At 53.3% G+C, this 5,000-nt stretch overlaps 3 non-coding genes across 3 annotated transcripts in view; all 3 read right to left on the bottom strand.

The window, feature by feature from the left end:
* LOC128199054 (large subunit ribosomal RNA) overlaps positions 1-937 on the bottom strand; it is a 3,923-nt gene extending 2,986 nt beyond the window's left edge. Inside the window, exon 1 of the ribosomal RNA XR_008251756.1 lies at positions 1-937. This exon is cut by the window's left edge and continues 2,986 nt beyond it. This is a non-coding gene — a ribosomal RNA (large subunit ribosomal RNA).
* A 404-nt stretch (positions 938-1,341) lies between these two features.
* Positions 1,342-1,498, bottom strand: LOC128199117 (5.8S ribosomal RNA). The gene has a single exon (XR_008251794.1). It is a non-coding gene; the product is annotated as a 5.8S ribosomal RNA (ribosomal RNA).
* Positions 1,499-1,667: 169 nt separating this feature from the next.
* Positions 1,668-3,570, bottom strand: LOC128199021 (small subunit ribosomal RNA). Its single transcript, XR_008251725.1, has one exon. It is a non-coding gene; the product is annotated as a small subunit ribosomal RNA (ribosomal RNA).
* Positions 3,571-5,000: the final 1,430 nt, after the last annotated feature.

Here is a 5,000-nt window from a genome sequence, read left to right as displayed (position 1 = left end):
CAATGACTCGCACACATGCTAGACTCCTTGGTCCGTGTTTCAAGACGGGTCCTGCGAGTGCCCGAAAATGACTCATCGCAGACTGAGACGCGCACGGTCCGAGACGTCACGGCTGCGACAGCAGCGGCGCCGCGTCGCGGTCCGCGCTCAGGCAGGACCGCGACCTTCAGTGTGTACGGCGCGAGCTTGCGTCGGGCCGGACGCGCGCGAGGCGCGTGCGCGGTTCACTTCTATACCGTCCGACAGCCGGCCGGCCACCGTCGCGGTCCAGCGGAGGGCGCGAGCCCGCCGCTGGGCGAATCGGACGGCGCTCAAGCCGACGTCGAACGGGTCGCGATGCATTACTGAGAGAGAAGTGCACGACGCCGACGGTACTGGACGGACGCGACCCGTGCCGCGCCGCGGCACCCGCGAGGGGGCACGCGCGCGACATCGAGGCGCGCGCCCGCGCGCCGTCGGATGTCGATGAATCTCTCCGTTCGTTCATTCGAGTTTCGCAGGTTTACCCCTGAACGGTTTCACGTACTCTTGAACTCTCTCTTCAAAGTTCTTTTCAACTTTCCCTCACGGTACTTGTTCGCTATCGGTCTCGCGGTAATATTTAGCCTTAGATGGAGTTTACCACCCACTTAGGGCTGCACTCTCAAGCAACCCGACTCTGAGGAGCGTCCCTCTCGCCGCCTCGCTCCGTCGCTACGGGCCTGGCACCCTCTACGGGAAAGCGGCCCCGTTCAAGACGAACTTTGACGGGAGCGGCGACGGCGAGATAGCGGAACCTCCCGAACACCACATCTCCCGCGACCGTTAAAGCCGCGCGATTCAGTGCTGGGCTGATTCGCGTTCGCTCGCCGCTACTAACGAAATCCTGGTTAGTTTCTTTTCCTCCGCTTACTAATATGCTTAAATTCGGCGGGTGATCCTCCCTGATCTGAGGCCAACGATAAAAGTGGAGGCAGACGCGATATCCGTCGGCTCGACGGCGCCGTTCGCGCACGCGAGCGCGCTCCCCCGCCGCGAGGCGAGAGGGGCGCGCCGCGAGAGCGCACGGCGCCGCCGCGCGAGTCCGGACGTCGAGTCCGCCTACGCGTGCGCGTCAGCGGCACGCACGTACACGTGCGCGCGTACGTCGCCACAGATTCACCGTAAACGGAAGGGTCGGTGGGACGAGCGCGCACGGACGCACGCACACGCACACACGTGTGATATTTTTGAGCGGACCTGCGGAGCGCGTGCGCCGCCGCCGATCGAGAGACACTCTCGTCGAACGGCGCACGCACGCACTGCACCGGACGCGCCACGTGTCGCACTGTGTGGACAGTGTGGTGTGTGTATTTATGCAGCCGGCCCTCAGACAGGAGTGGTCCTGGATGTTTCTCCACGGACCGAAATGTACGTTCGAAATGTCGATGTTCAAATGTGTCCTGCAGTTCACACTATGACGCGCAGTTAACTGCGTTCTTCATCGACCCGCGAGCCAAGTGATCCACCGTCCAGGGTAATGGTTTTCATTTTCTCGTTTTTTGTTGTGCACATGCGTTGTCGTTTTGTTGGGTGGTACGAGTGAGCGAGTGAGTGAGTGAGTGAGTGAGTGAGTGAGTGAGGTTAGATCGGTGCGTCTCTGACAACACGAGCACGCGCAAACGCAAACATGTGCGTACGCGGTACGTTAATGATCCTTCCGCAGGTTCCCCTACGGAAACCTTGTTACGACTTTTACTTCCTCTAAATGATCAAGTTTGGTCAACTTCCCAGCAACGCCGACGGCCGTGAAGCCACCGCGTGTCGGTCCGAAGACCTCACTAAATCATTCAATCGGTAGTAGCGACGGGCGGTGTGTACAAAGGGCAGGGACTTAATCATCGCGGGCTTATGACCCGCGATTACTAGGAATTCCTCGTTTATGGGGGATAATTGCAAACCCCAATCCCCAGCACGAAGGAGTTTCAACGGGTTGCCCGGGCCTCTAGGCCAGGGAGAACATGCTGATTCCTTCAGTGTAGCGCGCGTGCGGCCCAGGACATCTAAGGGCATCACAGACCTGTTATTGCTCAATCTCGTGCGCCTCGAAGACGCCGGTCCCTCTAAGAAGAACTTTAATACGCCGCCAGTGAGTTGCGCGACCGGAGTCGCGCACACCTAAATGACGACGCCTATTTAGCAGGCTAGAGTCTCGTTCGTTACCGGAATTAACCAGACAAATCGCTCCACCAACTAAGAACGGCCATGCACCACCACCCACCGAATCAAGAAAGAGCTGTTAATCTGTCAATCCTTCCGGTGTCCGGGCCTGGTGAGATTTCCCGTGTTGAGTCAAATTAAGCCGCAGGCTCCACTCCTGGTGGTGCCCTTCCGTCAATTCCTTTAAGTTTCAGCTTTGCAACCATACTCCCCCCGGAGTCCAAAATCTTTGGTTTCCCGGAAGCTGCCCGCCGAGCCATTGTAGTAACGTCGGCGGATCGCTAGATGACATATTTACGGTTAGAACTAGGGCGGTATCTAATCGCCTTCGAACCTCTAACTTTCGTTCTTGATTGATGAAAACACCTTTGGCAAATGCTTTCGCTGATGTTCGTCTTGCGACGATCCAAGAATTTCACCTCTAACGTCGCAATACGAATGCCCCCAGTTATCCCTATTAATCATTACCTCGGAGTTCTGAAAACCAACAAAATAGAACCGAGATCATATTCTATTATTCCATGCACGAAATATTCAAGCGGCATTTTGAGCCCGCTTTGAGCACTCTAATTTGTTCAAAGTAAAATTGTCGGCCCATCTCGACACTCAACGAAGAGCACCGCGATAGGATTTTGATATTGAACCGTCGCGTTAACGACGGCTCACCGACGATATGCTCCGCAGACGTGTCAGTATCACCGCGGATGCGGTGCACCGACAGCGCGGCGCACAAATGCAACTACGAGCTTTTTAACCGCAACAATTTTAGTATACGCTATTGGAGCTGGAATTACCGCGGCTGCTGGCACCAGACTTGCCCTCCAATTGTTCCTCGTTAAAATATTTAAAGTGTACTCATTCCGATTACGAGGCCTCGTAAGAGTCCCGTATCGTTATTTTTCGTCACTACCTCCCCGTGCCGGGAGTGGGTAATTTGCGCGCCTGCTGCCTTCCTTGGATGTGGTAGCCGTTTCTCAGGCTCCCTCTCCGGAATCGAACCCTGATTCCCCGTTACCCGTGACAACCATGGTAGTCGCAGAAACTACCATCGAAAGTTGATAAGGCAGACATTTGAAAGATGCGTCGCCGGTACTGGACCGTGCGATCGGCAAAAGTTATCCAGATTCATCAAAATTAACGACTTCGGACGCGAGGCCCTCCGTCGATTGGTTTTGATCTAATAAAAGCACTCGTCCCATCACTGGTCAGAGTTCTGATTGCATGTATTAGCTCTAGAATTACCACAGTTATCCAAGTAACCGAGTAAGATCTAAGGAACCAAAACTGATATATTGAGCCATTCGCGGTATCGCCTTAATACGGCTTGCACTGAGACATGCATGGCTTAATCTTTGAGACAAGCATATAACTACTGGCAGGATCAACCAGGGAGCAGATATCGATATATCATCTAAGCTCTCTTCCCCCCGCCACACGACCCACAAACACACACCCACACTTCGTCCCCAACCCGGAAGCTCGACGGACACACGTCGCACGCGACAGGCGGGGGAGTGGGTGGTGGTGTGCGTGCGTGGCAGAGGGCCTCTGAAGCACGTGATCGCGCCACGGCTCCGGCGAACGGAGCGCGGCGCGGTGCCCGACATTGTGCAAGAAGAGCGTACACGACGCAATCTCACAGGACACGTCCTCCGACCGCACAGAAAAGTATGCCATTAGACACTCTCGCAGTGCTGTCGTCGGGTCCCAAAGAAACTTGAACGTTCTATGAACGAGACGTACATACCACACACGGCGCTCCACTGCTAGAGTGAAGCCGTAAGTGTTTTAACAGTGACTCTGCGGAAAACCACACGTGGGTCGTCGCCCGGAGTGTGAGAGACCGTCATCCAGACTCACTGATTGCTCAATCAAGTTGGGAGTACACATTGTTCCAGGGCGACACACGATGCCGCCCCGCACACAGTAAATCAAGCTACCGACACCGTGGTTTGTGAATTTCTCGCCGTACGACGATTATACATACTACACGGGGTGTGGAAAAGCGTCAAACGCGATTCCGTCGGTTGCAACGCCGTTGTTTTTTTTTGTTTTTGAACGTACGCGCGCGCGCACACGCACCACGTTGTATATTCGTATATATACATACGTACACACACATATAAATTAATATATTGACATGTACGTACGTACGTATATATTCAAACATATCGCAAAACACAATAACACGCGCGCACGCGCACACGCACAACACGCGCCGTGTCACGTCGACACCCGAGAAGAAAAGCGAGCGCCACCAGACTCTCACACAATCACCTCAAACGTCGACGCGCCACGACCCTGTCATAGTAGTAAACGCGCTGACGGCGCAATCTGTGTACATGTGTATGTGTTATTTTGAACGAATCAAAAAATCGAGCCGTTCGTTTATTGTGTGTCCCGAAAACGGGCCGGAAAAACATTTTCGACTACGAAAATGACTCGGAGGGGGGGGGGGGGGGGGGGGGGGGGTTTTTGGGGTTTGGCGGATGGCGAGGTGTTTCGTGAACAACTTTTTCTACACTTTCTACTCGACTAGTTGTTGTTGTTGTTGTTGTTGTTGTTGTTGTTGTTGTTGTTGTTGTTGTTGTTGTTGTTGTTGTTGTTGTTGTTGTTGTTGTTGTTGTTGTTTAGGGTATTTACATTTTTAACCGACTTCAAAAAAAAAAAAGGAGGAGGTTAATAACCCAAGTGTTCTTTCTTAGATAGGTGAAATGAAAAAAAATAAAAAAAAAAAACCAACAACACTACCTGTGAGACGCTATATAGAGTCGAAGTGAAAAAAAACATTTTTTTTTTTTTTACTATTGCAACATGTTATT

Source organism: Bicyclus anynana, chromosome 18 (genome assembly GCF_947172395.1).
Source record: "Bicyclus anynana chromosome 18, ilBicAnyn1.1, whole genome shotgun sequence".
NCBI lineage: Eukaryota > Metazoa > Arthropoda > Insecta > Lepidoptera > Nymphalidae > Bicyclus > Bicyclus anynana.
Note: the sequence above shows the minus strand (reverse complement) of the source record. Positions and strands in the feature narration are given on the sequence as shown.